The sequence below is a fragment of the Amblyomma maculatum genome, chromosome 1, assembly GCF_055883805.1.
Source record: "Amblyomma maculatum isolate TAMU_Amacu chromosome 1, ASM5588380v1, whole genome shotgun sequence".
Classification (NCBI taxonomy): Eukaryota; Metazoa; Arthropoda; class Arachnida; order Ixodida; family Ixodidae; genus Amblyomma; species Amblyomma maculatum.
The window spans coordinates 319010200-319026607 of record NC_139344.1 but is presented as its reverse complement, the minus strand read 5'-3'; the positions used below and the strand labels follow the sequence as shown (position 1 = coordinate 319026607).

The 16408-nt window shown below is 44.1% G+C and overlaps 1 long non-coding RNA gene across 1 annotated transcript; it reads left to right on the top strand.

Annotated features, from left to right (window-relative positions):
* The first annotated feature begins 1748 nt into the window (after positions 1 to 1748).
* On the top strand, positions 1749 to 9626 carry LOC146207225 (uncharacterized). The gene is made up of 3 exons (XR_014703316.1): positions 1749 to 2399; positions 4273 to 4422; positions 9278 to 9626. It is a non-coding gene; the product is annotated as an uncharacterized LOC146207225 (long non-coding RNA).
* Positions 9627 to 16408: the final 6782 nt, after the last annotated feature.

Below are 16408 nucleotides of genomic sequence, written 5' to 3'. Positions count from 1 at the left end.
AAATCCAGTTGTCAGTGAGAACGCGCATAAAAACGAAATCGTGTCGCCATAGCATGTTCATGTGACATTAAATTAGTGATTAGAAGGTAGCTTTTTCATTGCCGAGAAGGAAAACGTTGCCTCAAGTTGCAGGAACAAATGACCATTTTCTCAGCGATGTTTTTGTTCTAGTGCTTTTGTATTATCCATAAGGAACTACGCGCAGCATCGTCTGTTTACCTGCAGAAAGGACCGAATACGATGTGTGTACTTTCTAGACGCAATCACTGGAAAATGAAAAGCCGGAAGACTCGCGAGGTTACCATTTTAGTTTTGGGCATTCACACGGTGGTAAAAAAAAAATGACAGTTTTTCGTGCAGACTGCGAGCATGAAGGCCCCGGTACATTTATATGGCGCACAACATATATATCGCCAATAAACAAAAAAAATAGTTTTTTTCCGCCTATTAGTTTAGAGTTTGACCATTCCAACCGCGCTAGGCGGTGGCAAAGGAATAAAAAAAAAAACTGTACAGGAATGAAAATAATGTGCGCTGTCGAGTCATTCGAAAAAACGAATGCAGCCTACAAACACTGTTTTAATGAGGCAGTTTTCCATGCCCTTTCCAATTCTTTCATTCTACTAAAATGATTTGGAATACGTTGCTTGCTCATTGAACGTTATCGTCTTTTTGTGCAATCCGCGTTAAGGTGAAGGTGATTGCGAAAAACGTCTGTGTATTGCGTGATGCCACAGCGCTTCAGGACCTCGACGCGCACAAAATTTATTCTGAATCATTCATTGCTGTGTCTGTCGCCCTCGATTTGCGAAGTCGAGACAAAACATGAGCGAAGAAATATTGTTACAGCTGGAGAATGATGAGGACGAAGTGGCGCGCTCGTTTGTGGAAGATTAAGAAAAAGAAGTGCGTCGAATGGGCGGCCCTCGTAGCCTGGCTCCTTGGCTGTTCCTCAATGTATATATCTTTAATCCTCTTTTGTAAATATATTTCTCCCTGTTACAAAATTATATGCCAAAATTTAAAAACCTTGAACAATTCACAAATTCCGTAGAATGTTCAGAACAGCGCGGTGCGCTATAACTGGACAAAGGCTTTATCGATGTGGCCATAATTACTTGCGCACCAAAATTATGCAAGCTGTTTTAATGGTTTTGAAAGCTGAGGTAGTGTAGAATAGGTGGAAAAAGTTTAAACAATGTGAAAACTGTTTTTGTTTTCCTAAAAATTTTCAATGTTCGCTGTTTTCTGTAAATTAGCGCGATCGTATCTCTGTATCCAAATGTCATAAAAATATGAGCTTTAGCTGTTTGCGGATAATTATGCTGAGAACATATTGTGGAATTATTGCTGCTCTACCATGAACCTTTTCTGAAATAAAGGCCTGCAAATTAGGAGAATTTTCGTTTCCTGGGCCGATGTTTAGAATTTTTATAAAAACATCTACTCATACCCGAAAAGCGAACATTAACTGAATACAAATAAAAACATGTATATATTTAGTCGGATAATTTTCAGCTAGCTAACTTGAGCACAATTTGTATAATCTATAACCAAAGTTGGCCAGAATAGAAGAGAAGCTCGGAACTCCGCCTCTTTGACATTATTAATTAGTCATAACGCAACAGTATATAATATTTTGAAGTAAATATAAAAGGTCGAACGACCATCCTTTGTTCGATCATAGGTGGCGAAAGGGAGGGGACGCGCGCATTTGTCGATGCACCAGCTTTATGGATTTACGCAAGAATGTGGATGGTAGATGGGGAGGCTTTCTATTTTTTTAGAAAATGTTTGTCCGTGGTTGGCTTGAAGAAACAATGCGTTTGCGAACACACAAAACAAAACTATTTATTAGAACTCGACTCGAGCGGTGCGCGCTGGCGGCCGCTCATCGGCACGGTCCGAAGTCACGGCTGGCCGGTGCAAGCAGAAGAGGGCTGGGTAAAGGAGGAATGGAATGTTGAGAGGGTCGTTGGTCCTTCGTTCTCACGCGCAGCCCTTGCGAACACAACACCGCGGCGGGAATCACGCGCTGGTTGAGCGGGTCGTTGTTCCCCCTCGCCTACGCGTCTACGTGCAAGACACAACAGACAGCATCCCCAGCTGCGCCGCTGTGCGGCCTCCTCCCGAAGCGTTCATTTCAGAGCTTGTTGGAGACGTTACAAGACTTGTGACAGCTTCTTAATCCTTTCTTTAATTTCTTCCCTCATTAATTTTCTTTTTCATTGTGCTGTGCATAATTTTCTCTTGCGCCTATACATGTCCATGTGCTCCGGTTAGTGCTTGCTACATATCAGTGAATAGCTGAGCTGTGAAATGTCGCCGGAGTACGGATTACAGCAACGGCGGGATACCATCGGCATTATCAGACTCAGTGAACGCCGTCATCTTAGACCGTGAGTATATATCTTTGCAGCATGCCATTGCTTCATAATTGGTTCTATATAATCTCCTACCAGTCCCAAATGTTCTCTTTCCTTATTCTCCTCGAAACAACTGCGCGGAGCATGACTTCAAGAACTAAGCGAATTTTCGTCCGGATTACATGCAAGCAAGTGCGTGGACTTATTTGCTGGCTGCGATATGAATAGCATTTGCGCCGAAAATAGAGGAGCCGTGCGTAACAGGTGTGTATGCCACCAACACGTGACAGAACACTGCAGGCAGCCATTTGCGCAGTTTTTTGACTGTGCAGCGCGCCGCAATCAATTAGTAACCAGATACTATGCGCCCGGCTTTGTACATATATTTTGGACAGCCTCTCTTCTGCGCGCAGGAAGCCATGTTCACACAGTTTTTGGATTTTGTTAAGAGTTAAGGGCAGTTTTTTGTTTTCAGATGTACAGACGAAGTTTTGAAAACTGTTCGTGCCGTCTGTGCAAGCGAATTTTACAGTGGGGCAGACATGTGCGTGATGCCGCTTGATGATTAGGCTATAATTAAGTCATAATGAACCTCCACTTTTATAATGATTAATATCATATTGAGGAATTGAAAGCCGTGAACAGCGCAAGTGAGCCCCTTTTCAAAATTTTCTTAATCGACGCCCCCCTTCTGAGCACGTGCCTTCAGGTGAGGGCGTTATCAGAAAGCGGCGACAATAGGAGAGCGATTTCGCAGACACGCTTCGAGGGCGGGGGAAAATAACAATACAAGCAAAAAGGCACATCAGCCGTGTGTGCACTGCGTCCCTGTCACTGCAAAGTACACAACGTGCACGCGGGACACAATGTACAAAACATTGACGGCCGGTATGAGGCAACCATATCGTCCGAAATATATTGCTCGCGAAGCGCTCGATGACGGCGCGCACTTTCATGCGAAATGGGACAGGACGTCAGGTCCGCCTGTTCGGCAATTACAGCTCTTTGTACCTCACGTGCCGTACCGTATGCATGAAGTGCACGCCATAGCCATCGTGCAAGAATGTTGAAACCGAAGCAGCGATCCACGTATTCTAATTCTATAGGAAATCATTTGGGAGTAGAAAAGAGCAACTTAATATGATGTGCATGGTTCTTTAATGAACGATATGTATAAATGGACGGCTGAATAGTTACAGTAATGGAGTGTTCCGCTAGAATTGTCTACGGCCGTGACCGCAATAAACATTACTCATATTGCTCTTAGCTTTAAGCTCTGGCATTGATAAGCCTATCTAAAGAACCGACTGGCAGTGACAGGTTGTTTACAGCTGTTGATCAAAAGGTAGGCCATCATGCTATTATTGCAGGCATATTTGCTTCTTTTTGTACCTCTGTTTACTAAAACTTAATTTTGTTCCCCATTCCTGGGGACGCTGCACCTCTTACAACACTCACTGTTCAGTCGCTTTTATTCAAGTATACAAAAAGGAGGAAATGCGCATGCACACATAGGATAGCCTGTCTTTCCGTTAACAGCTGCAAATAACACGCCACTGCCCCTCGGTACCTTGGATGAAGTTTTCAATAGGGATACCTGAGATGCCTAGCAATTGCTGTAATATTTATACCAATCACTGCAGAGAAACAGAAAGGTAACACTGCATCACTTTAACTGCTGCATGCACCTATAAACGTGCCTTAATTTATTGCCTATTCTTATAGACGCAGGACCTCTTACTATAGGCTTTGTTCAGTAAGCAACCGCCTTTCATTGCTTCAATTTCTATCTCTCCACCACTTTCTTGTTGCTCTGGGTGTGATCATTTGATTTCATTGTTCAAATCATATTGTTTTATCATGTGTGAATGATTTAGCCTGCACATACATGCTTTCATTTTTTTAGATGCGCATCGGGAGTGTTTTCTATGTAGAAATGGATCGATTGAGTTGTATCTCTGGTGCGAAAACCGACAACCCCCAGAAGATATGTGTCCTGTGGTTGGAAGGGCAATAAAGAAGAAGAAAATCAGCGGAAAAGCCTGCCTAAAAAAAGGTAGCACTGCATCACTGTAACTGCTGCATGCACCTTTAAATATGCCTTATTTTTATTGCCTATTCTAGTAGACGGTGGACCTCTTGCTATTGGCTTTTTGCAGAAAGCAACCGCCTTTCATTTCTTCAATTCCTATCTCTCCACCACTTTTTTGTTACTTCGAGTGTGATCCTTTCATTTTATTGTTCAAATCATATTATTTCATCACGGATGAATGATTTCGCCTACACATGCATGCTTTCATTTTTTTTTAGGTGCGCATCGAGAGTGTTTTCTACGTATAAATGGATCGATTAAGTTGTATCACTGGTGCGAAAACCAACAGTTCGGTACCCTCAGAAGATTTGTGTCTTGTGGGTGGCAGGGGTATAAAGAAGAGGATAATCAGTGGAAAAGCCTGCCTAAAAACTTACAAAGATGGCGCAAAAGCGAAATGCTGATCAGGGTTAGAGTCTGATTACTTCTGTTATCCCATTTCACTTGCTAGGTGATGTGACATATATGAAGCACCTTAGTATAATTTGTGGTATACTCACTGAAAATTGTGTAGACATTAACTTTTTTCTCGTTCAATTATTTTGAGTGACGCACGAATTGGAATAAAACGAAGTCATCCACACATCTAATGCCCATAGACATTAGATGCGTGGATGAGCTCATTAATTGTGTTCCTATGTGAGCATGCAATAGTTTGTCGAATATATTAATATGTTAAAAGTTAATTTTTTTTCTGTTAACCGGAGTAATACATATGCTCCATATCATAGCATTATTCGCCTGTAGTTTGTATCTGCTCTTTCCTAAATTGTATTCTACAAAGTATACGTGTGTCATCTCGTACGTCTATTTAACTAGCGAACAATTTGCAATCGAATCCCTTTTGTGATGTTTCAGCTACAAATAATGTATGACAGTTGTGACAATATAGGTAGCTTTAGGTATAACATATAGCGCGAAAATCTTCAATATATGCGATGATATTTTTATTCACCGCATTGGCTAAACCAGCCTGTTGAAGAGACGAAATGAAAACAAATATGGATGTCTTCGGACAGGAACAGTAATCGTGGTGCCATGACCATTTTTTTAATTAAATTTTCATATGTCGTGGGCTAATGTCTCGACACAAAGGAATGACCCTTAGGTTTGCCAGATGCGGCGTAGTATTCTCGAAAAAAAAAAAAAAAAAAACGCCTATCACTAAAGCTGGAAAACGCCGTTTTTGTCGTTTCAAAAAGTTGCACGTTTGGAGGCTGGCTGGTTGCGTAAAATTTTGTCATCCACTGTTTTTTACTCACCGCATTTGGGTAACGTTTACTTGTATAAGAAGTATTAAAAGTGTGTTTCATTGATGCAGTTGATTTAGTAAAAAATCGCAAACTTTGCTTCAAGAACAACGCGCTACAAAAATGTTAATGTTCAACCTTACATACTGGCGTGACGCATTGCGTTGTTTGTACTAAAATATTCTGTGTTTATTACGCAGGTCATATTGTTAATTTAAGGCAGAATTTGGAGCTCTAAGCTGCTATGTGTGTTCTCTGTAACGCCACCAAAAGTATTATGCTGGAAAGCGATTTGCTTAAGATTGTAATTATAAAAATTACACATTGAAAAATCATCTTCAAAAATATAGTATTGTTAGTGGTGGTCAAAGCTTACAAATGGAATAATATATTAATAACCTAGATTGAATACTATTGCACCTAGCAATAAAAAAGAATGCAGGACAGAGAAAAAGTTCAGCCTTCACTTGCGTTCTGCCATGAAATTGACAGAAATAGTGAATTAATACCATTTTAAGCTATATTAAGTATTTGTCCCAGAAGCAGAAAAACGGTGTTAAGCGCTGACAATGTTTTAAATTTTACTTAAGGTAAAATGTAACTAAATTAAGCAAATACTAAATTGAAGTTTTGATGCCTATTCCATAAGGGGGAGCCATATAAGCACATCTATAGAACAAACACAAGCATTTTTATATTTCTAATATTACATTTTGCAGAATTCAATATATTTACTGACTCAAATTAACAAAGTACTTTGCATTGTTTCCACAGATTTTGATAAAAATTGATGTTGCGGCCGTTTTTTCAATTCTAATCAGTTTTTCTTATTTTACCATTTTCTTACTTTTGTCCAATTTCAAAATAATATGCAGATACACACACAAATCTAGAGCTTCAAATTTTTTCAGAAATAAAGAATGGAACCTAGATAATGTAGAAAAACAGTTTCTGTGCCAAGATATTATTGGATCTTGCAAGAATGCAGGCTGAGTTTGGCCATTATCAGCACAAGCACTCGGTTTAATATTTAATGTTATATTTTTAAACAGTATAACGCAACACTTTTTAGTCCGTGATATTTTTGAGGTACTGAAGATTTTTGAGAGGGATTTGAATGAAAATCGAAGATGATCTTTTTTTAATTGCAGCAAATTTGCCCTTTACTGCTGTTTTCGAATTCTGAGCAATTTTGATGCGTTGTGGAGAACACACCTAGTGGTCTGGAGCTCCAGATACTGCCTGGAATTAAGAACATGCGTCAGGAAGTGAAAACATATTTAGTGCAACCAACCTAATGCATCATATGCCAGTACATAAGGTTAAAAATGAATATTTTTGCAGCGTATCGCTCCTGAAGAAAAGTTTGCGATTTTTTAATAACACAACTGCAAAAACAAAATAGGTTTCTAATAGTGTTTGTAAATATAAAACCTGCATATGTTTAGTGAGTAAAAAAAGAGCAGATGACAAAATCATGGTATCCAAACTTGCAACATTTTGAAATGGCAAAAACAGCGTTTTCTACCTCTAGAGATATACCATACAATTGTTTTTTTTTTCGAGGAAACTACGCGTATCTTGAAAAACTAAGGTTAATTCTTTTGTGTCTAGATACTTGCCCACCACATATAAGAATTTCATTGGAAACGAAAGATGGCCATGGGGCCTCGATTATGTTTCTTATCTAAGGCACCCATAATACGCTGTGAGAAAGCCAATATCAAGGGCTTTTTTTAATATTCCATATTTCGAACGGTTGTGCCATCTAAGAAAATTAGAAAGCTAGGCACACCTTAGGTGTAGCCAGCCCTCACTTTCTGTTACAGCTGCATTTGCTAAGCTGAATTAATGCGTTGATTACTTTATTCTAGCCACGAATATAGCGCTATTACGTGTCAATTTTAAAGAAAGGCCGCAGTGACGCGATTCCTGTAGAATTTGTAAGTGAAATCTGTAAACCTTACAAATCTACCCATATATATGATCTCTTGCAGGTTTTATTCAAGCTACATTACACCTGCTGCGCCCCATAGCTTGAGCCAAGGGTTATAAATAAACCATTAGAAACAGACGATGGAAACCGGTGGTGCATTGCTGGCAGCCACTTAGGACAGCGCAGAAAATTTTTATTTTGTACGTGGGGAAGTGAGGTTATTCATTTCAAGTACTAAATATTCACTTTAGACAATAAATAGGACTTACAGAGTCGGTGAGCACGTTCGGAAACCCCTGTTTCAATATTTGCGGTTAGAAACCTCATGTGTACCTTTTTTTCCAGCTGTAGATAAATTCTGGGTTATGTAGATACCGAAACCGTTACCAGCCCATTCGCGCACCTCAACTGTGCTGCTCACAACATGATTTTGAGCGGACAGAACAACCTGCCGCTAAGATTGCTAGCCCCATGCATGAGTAAGGGTGATATGCTGGCGATGGTTGCATCGCGTCGGCCCTTTGGCGCACATGAAGGCTCGAGTTACAATGAGCGCGCCGAACATTGCAATGCGGATAATGACTACAAAGCGGTAAGGATATAAATGAGTTTAACAGTAATTTTCAGCTGTAAAATACAAATACAGTCTTGTTGGACGATGTGCTGGCGCGGACGAAGAAACCATAGGCAACTTGTAGGTCTAACGCTACACAGGGCTGTCGAGCCAAGCCAAGTCCTCAATTGTATTGTCCGGGAATCAGATTTCTGTATTTTCGTGGTTTCCTATTGTATCTGGCGTTCAAAATGCAGACGTGAGGGTTCTTTATCACAAATAATCAAACGTGGATTGTGCCGGTACTCTTCAAAGTAGCAACACCATTTATTGTGTAAGTCTTAATCAGTAATTTAGGTAAATAATGTCAATAAGGATTCCAAACAAAACCTTTTCTGTGGCGCTCAAGGTAGCTTCTAGCAATATATATCTGGTTTCCTTTGCCTGCCTCCGGAATGTTTTTTTTTATCCCTTGGATCAAATTTGCTTGGACAAGCAGTATATGTGTAAAAATGATGCACCTGTGAGCTACCCGTTTAAGTGAGCTCCCGTTTAAGTGAACTACCCACAAAACCAGTCAAAAGCGTATATCAGCTAACCAGCGGCCAGTGCAGCAGTCGTGGGCTTAGATCGCTTGTGTATATTATATCTAGCCATTTAAAAAAAATTAAAATGGTCGCCGAACATTCTCTTGGTAACGATTATTAGTATGAACTGTTTGCACATCGCAGAAAGCGTAGGAGCGGCAAAAAACTAGCGCGCCAGTCATATGCGGAGACAGCCGATAATCAAGCACTAATTCCTAGTGTGGGATGAAACACTGGCTGTCTCAGCCGTATTGCTGTGGAGGCGATCAAAATGCAACAGGGCACATGCTATGCAATGTATGTGCGTCTTTCATCCTAATAAACCCAAGGCAGCTGAAACTAGTCTGGAACTCATCAGTATAGTGTTTCTCATTGACTATAAATTTCGGTACATGAATCCTGGAATTTTCTACATCTTCCTAAAATAATGCGCGCGATTTTATATGCCTCGTAATAGTGTTGTAAATTTTGTTTTCTCATTGTTTTTGTGCAGGTGCCATTTGCGAAAAAGTTGGGGTGGACGATTTGGAGGCACACGCATTTATTCGCAGGTGGCTGCCTGGTTCCTGTGACAGGGGGGGTGGAAGAAAAAGGCGTTATGCTGAAACCTCCCCTGGCGAACCAGACATGCCACCTGTGAATGCAATTGCAGGGTCAGCCCCCTCACTACGCCTATGAGTGTGCCCTCCAGCTCCCTGGCCCCTTCCACTTCCCGAGAGCCCGCCCTGCCCTGACCAACCCTGCCACTGCCCCGCTAACTGCTGCTGTGTGTGCCCTCAGCGCTGGCTAGTAACAACTGCCGTCTATAGTAACAATTGCAATAAATATTATCTTTTTGTGAACCATGCCCTTGTTTTGTGAATATCTACTGGTTGCTCATGAGCAACAATTTGAATTTATATGGCCACTCCTATTTGAAAGGCCATTATTGTCCCAGCAAGTTCGATGTGCTGTCACGAATATGGCTAGAATGAAAAAGGCTGCATTTTATGGCCTGCACAGGCAGTGCCACAAAATGTGTAATCTTGACATCATCAATGGCACATGAATGAACTAGCCGGTGTACCCATAAACCATTGGATTAATATTGGTATCAACAATATGCGGCATGAATGGAGTAGCCAGTGCACCTGCAATGGCTAACCATTGGTATGATATTGGCATTGACAATGGGCCATCAATGGAATAGCTGGTATTAAACAAATATTGATAATACAATGATGGTATAATGCTGGACAGTATTGGCAAGAATCATGGTGCATGAATGGAAAGTCTAATATTGTGCCTACATTGGTGGCTCCAGCTTGGTTGAACACTGGACCAATCTTGGAACGAAAGATGGGCCAAGAATGGCGAATGTAGTAAAATGCCCAAATGCCAATATCAGTCCAATATTGATACCATTCTTTTCCAGTGATGAACCATTGTTGGACCAATGCTGGTGTGCTGCTTGGGAACCCCAGAGGACTTAGCTATGGAGCAAGCCAATGGTCCCAAGATACAGGAGATGGGGGATAACTTGATTTGCCTCAGCGGAAAAGGAAGCAACGCTCAGGAGCTTCTCAAAAAGACGGAGCAGAGAGGAGAACTAAAGAAATCCCAGCTGTCCGATCTGGGCGAAATAATAACAGAGTTTGAGTCCTGCTTCGTGGACAGGCCAGGCAGGACTGATTTGACTGAGCACGATATTGAGCTGACTTCAGACGTGCCAGTGCGATCAAGGTGCTACCGATTTTCTCCAAGGCAATGAGAAATTCTGGATAGGGAAGTAACTCGCATGCTGGAATTGGGAGTAATAAAACCCTCGGAAAGCGATTATGCTTCGCCTATGATCTTAGTAGAAGCTCCAGGTAAAGACCCTAGGCCTGTGGTAGACTACCGAAAGCTCTCACCAGGGATCAAGTGTATCCTATTCCGAATATTGAGGAGAGAGTAGAACAGGTCAGTAGAGCGGCATATGTGACTACGCTGGACCTTACTCGAGGATACTGGCAAGTACCGCTCACTGAACGCGCCAGCAGATACGCGGCTTTCGTCACTCCGACGGGCAGCTACCAGCCAACAATGATGAGTTTCGGGCTCAAAAATGCTCCATTTTGTTTTTCCCGACTCATGGATAGGGTTTTAAAGGGGTGTGAAACATTCGCGGTGCCTTATTTAGACGACATTGCGGTTTTTTCCGACTCATGGGCGGACTATATGGTACATCTAAGAGTTGTACTGAGCCTTTTGCGTGAAGCTGGACTAACCGTAAAGGCCGAGAAATGTTGCCTGGCAAGGGCGACCGTGGACTACTTGGGTGACAATGTAGGTCAAGGTTTCAGGAAACTCAGCCAGATTAAGATTTCTGCGGTAGCAGACTATCCGCGGCCGAGCACGAAGACGGAAATTCGAGCATTCCTGGGTCTGACGGGATACTACAATCACTACATCCCTAACTATTCAGCTTTGGCTAGCCCTCTGACCGACGCTCTCCGCAAGACAGAACCGACAAATGTAGTCTGGGACGAACAAAAGGAAGCCTCCTTCGTAAACCTGAAGGCTGTGCTGATTAGCCGTCCGGTATTGCGAGCTCCAAACTATGACCGAGAATTCACGGTTCAGTGTGATGCAAGTGATCGAGGGCTAGGTGCTGTTCTCTGCCAGAGAGATGACGATGGTAATGAGCACCCCGTGCTCTACCTGAGCAGAAAACTGAGTTCTAGAGAGAGAGCTTATTGCGCGTCAGAGAAAGAGTGCGCTTGCATTGTATGGGCCATTCAAAAATTGCAGTGCTATCTTGGAGGGGCCAAATTCACCGTAGAGACGGACCATTGTCCCCTGGCTTGGCTGCAAACTGCGACATCGAAGAACAGTCGCCTTCTTAGGTGGAGCTTGATTTTACAGCAGTACAATTTTGAAATAAGATACAAAAAGGGGGAGTTAAATGGGAATGCGGACGCGCTTAGCCGCTGTTTCTAAGCGGTCCGAGGTGTTCCTCGCCATGTATCCAAATTGATACTCAGGTTCTTTTTTTTTTTTTTTTCGTGCGCTTGAATATATGTGACTATGTAAAGCAGCACGTTTGGTTTTCGAGGCATACGTGGGTCCTGAACGTCTTGAGAGTGGGCTTTTCTCGAACAACAGTGGCAGTTTTCTTTTAACCTGGTCTCTTCAGACGGGAGCCGAGTGCTTGCTTGGACATGTGGTTGAGTTTCAGACAGCTCGAGCAATTTGGCCTACAACAATCAAGACAACGCGACAAGCAACAGCGAGCTTCAAGCGTTCATGTGCAGGCCATTAAGTCGTCTCTTCATGCAGCAGCTGCGACTGCTGCCCTCCGAGACTCTTCTGGCGGGGGAGGAGGCTGTTACGACCGTGCATCATCCGCACTTGCGCGCTCTATTGTTCTCCTGTGGGCATGGATAAGTGCTGTGGATATGTGCTGTTGGTACAAGGGCGCTAAGTGAGCCTGTTTCCAGGAATCCTTTTGTGTAAGCCTGTTTTGCTTTGTGGACACCCTGCAAATGCCAAATTGACCCTGTCAAGAGAACGTCTAGAAAAACACAAAGAAATGTCCCCCTGCGGGAAATAGCCGGAAGTGCTTTGGTTCAGTTGTTCACCCTTACCGTCGAGAAGCCCTATCGTCCAGTGAGGAATGCCTACTGTCCAAAGGAGACGACAGAGTGACACGTCCGCTGACGTGCAGGACAAGAAAGGAGCATGACGCATACGGCCATTAAATGATTTCCCCGGAATGCAGGAAAGATTTGCAATTGTCGGAAAGGGACAATGCTGGGAGCAGTATGTGGCGCGCACGTGCTTGGGTTTCTGAGAAGGAAATCCACTTGCCGGAACCAGCCTATCGTTTCTTTGCTGAAGAATAGAAATGTACCTCCTCTCCTCGCCGTTCCCAAGCTTTTCCCGCCAACTAGTGATCACGCCCAACGAATCAATGCCGGACCAGTCAGTGCCTCAGACCATCAGTGCAGTGATGTGTTCGATTGGATGCCGATATCTGAGGGGCGTGCCCTGGAACTGGTTGGTCAGCATCTTCAGAGGGGGGCTGGACATAAGGGGTTTTAAGGACATTGCAGAGCACGAAAAGACGCTCTGAGCCCTGGGTAAACGGCTCATCCAGATGCTTCTCGCTATGAACTTTTAACGCTTGCCATTTTGCTGTTATACCCTTCTTCTTCATGTAAATATTCATGTAAATAAGATTTCTCAAAGTGCCATTAAACCTGCTTGTATATATTTTACCAACTTCGAAGATTCAATCCTTCTTCAACCCGGAGTCTCTGCACGCTACCAAGTGAAGGCCGGGTCGACATAGCCCCAGCGTCACGACAGAGGCAATAAAGGCTTTCGCCTTAATAAACCACGTGCGGTTTGGACGCCAGCAATGAACGAACATACCTTTTGGCTTGATGGAGTGCTCTGTCTGGAAGCACACATTGATCGCGGCGATGTCCCTTAACATTTCTTCATATACCTCTCTGGAGTCTGCTTAGCCGGTCCAGGTGTTTCCACACTTTTTCAAGTCCTGGAGGGGCCTCCTTAGACTCCTTCTTCAGGGGCCGTCGGCACGACAATCTCCATGGTGCTCCGTGCCACAGGGAAAGTGGCGCGAAACAACTCGCTGCGGCTCAGACAGCCACACGCCTTTTCCCGCGCTCCGCGTCTCCGTTGCTAGGCAACTGTCAGGCATGCGCAGAGCAAACCCATGTGGCACGTACTGCAGAGAATCTCTCCCCGCGCAAAGCGTCTTATATCATCTGTTGTCCGTAAGATGGCGTCACCATGCTGCTTCCCCTAAAGTCCGCTTCCCCTAAAATCCCTTATAAACTAAATGTAGCGTCATCTCTCTCCTCCTCCGGCGCCACCTCTCCTCCTCTCGCATTTCGACCGTGGCTCCAGCCATAGCGCCTGGCAACTCCGCGCTCCGCGGCCGTCGCCGCCCTACCGCCGCTCCTCCTCTGTTGACAAGTTACGCCGCTGGCTGCCGAGAGATGGCGACAGCGACGTAGGGTCACCCTCGCCATGGGAGTGCCGGTGCGCTGTGTTGACGAGCGGTCCGGATAGCCCCGTGCTGCCGCTTTCTCGCTGTTTCGTGGACTATTTTGCAGTGGGCAAGGTCATGCTTCTACTTTTCTCTGCCGTCGGGTGCTCCAGGAATACAACATTGCACCAACCGGTAAGTGCCAGCTTTGCTTTATCCTTCCGGCGATCGCTGCGTAGTGTTCAGCTGCTTTGAGGCTTGTAAAAAATAGTGACAACACTAAACACTGTTTATTAACGTCAATACTGCAATAGTAATGTTAGATGTGCACCTGTGCTTTCTGGACTGAAATGCTAACTGCTTCCCTGCCTAGCTCGTCTGCGTAGTGTGTTAGATGTACTCCTACGAAGTTGTTTTTTTTGCAGTATATGATAATTACGAAATTTTGTGTTAAAATAGAAACACAAGATTTACCTATTGTGAAGATGACTAGATTAAAGTGAGTTAAACCGAATCGTGCAAAGCCTATACTAGTTTTCCTTGTCAACTAAATCGCTGTCCCTCTCTAGCATCGGAAACCGCAAAACTCGTACTCAACCGCCTTAAGGCCTGTGAAAAATAATGACAGCACCAACAGTGTGTTTATTACGCGTCAGTAAGGTAATAATAATATTAAATGTGCACGTGTATTTTCTGGACTGCGATGCTAACTTCCTCTCTGGTTAGCTCGTCCGTGTGGTATGTTACATGTGCTCCAGCGCAGTATTTTTTGTTTCGCTAACTGCGCAATTCTGTGAAAATAAAAACACAAGCTTTGCCTATTATGACGATTATTTTGGAGTGATCGAAACAGAAAGATGCAACGTGTATATTTGTCTTTCCTTGTTTTTCAGGTAAAAAAAGAAAAAACGTTTGTACGACGCACTGAATCATTGAAAGTAACAGCTGATACCAAAATTGTTCTCCTTACAGATCTCAATGGCATACTGCGATGCAGTTGTTCCAATCATCTGTAAATCAAGCTGGCTTCTGAAGTGCTATCAGTGACAGAAGTCACCGTGAACATTTTCCTTACTTGTGGCAACTATTCATCACACTACTTCTGCGTGGTACTCTTGTAGCACAATTGCTGTTGTGAAATATGTAAATAAATGCTGGTGCCTTTCTTCTTAAATTTTGCTTTATTGCAGCGTAGACTAGCAGTGTAAATTTTCTATCACCATTGGCGCTAGCGGAGCAGTCATGCAGTTTTTTGAGCCATGCGCAATTTCTTGAAACTGCCTGACATAAAATGTCATATAGCGTTGGTGTTATTTCTTAACAAGTATCATGATTACTTGTTATGCTTAGTGTATGTCGGCGTTACAAATAAATATGCTGAATATGCACGATTAGGAACAGTTATCCCGCTAGCGAATAACAGGCCTCGACCCCTACGGCAGTGGCGCCCTCAGCGAGGGGAGCGGCAGCGCCGCTTAACTTTACCCGACGGCGCCGCTCTATTGTTCGCGCCGCGTGTTGACAGGCACAGAGAGTATAAAGGAGGCTATGCTCCAGCACGGTAGAGTGTACTAAAAAGACCCTTCTAGTTCTAGGCACTATACTTCTAGTACACTCTAGCACGGCTAGCGCGCGCTCTCCGGAGCAGGCGCCGGTCAGGGCCGCCTCGATCGTCCAGCGCGCCGCGTCGTTTTGCACCGGTGGAAAGGAGGCAAAAGCGTACTTAAACACCTGACGGCGCTCGGCCAATGGGAGGGTCGAACGCCGAAGGAGAGCGCCGGAGAGAAGGTGGGCAGCAATCTTCACAAGTTGGCGCTACTTTTAGTTTATTGAGGGGTTTTAACTAGGGTGCCTCGATGTAGCGTGCCGCCGTCGCTGGTATCGAGACCACGGCCGCTCAATGGAGGCGCACTTGGTGCGGCCCGTCGCGTCGCGCCTCAATGGCTGGGGAAGCGCGTATTGGGAGAAGTTACAGTTTCCGCCGTCATTCTCCGCGGGGGCGCCACCACTCCAGGACAAAGCGCCGCCGGCACGCCGGGCACGGACGAGCAGACGACGCGGAAGTAGCGCGCTGGCTGGGTTGGCGCGCGTTATCGTTTTGACTACTCAGCATAACCGCGTGGTTCTGATAGTTCTGCATGCGGGTCATCGGCGCCTGTGTCAGCAGCGTCCTAAGCGTATGCAGCACCATGCCAGGCAACAGCTGTGTGCCGCTGTGCACCACGAAAGCAAGAAAAGATCGGTTACTATGAGTTCCCGTGCGATTCACAACGTCGAGCAGCATGGCTGAAAAAACATATTTTGGGAGGGTTAGGATGGAAAAGGAAGCCGGTGGGAGCCGAGTGACAAGTCACTAGTATACTCACTGCACTTCACAGATGACGATTACAGGAAGAACATAAGGCTGAAGATCCTGCTTCCTTCAGCTGTCCCCTCCGTGTTCCCGAACTGCCCACATTACAAGTTAAGTTACTCACGCGGGCTCATGTTGAGCTAAACAACCTTGAAAAAATTAATGTGCGCAGGTTAATAGCTTTATTTTCCCCACTTGTTATAGCTACACTTCATTTTCTCCTGGACCCCCCCGTGTCATCCTGAGGCATGTGTGTTTCAAGGTAGCTCCGCCACGATTACTTTTATGAC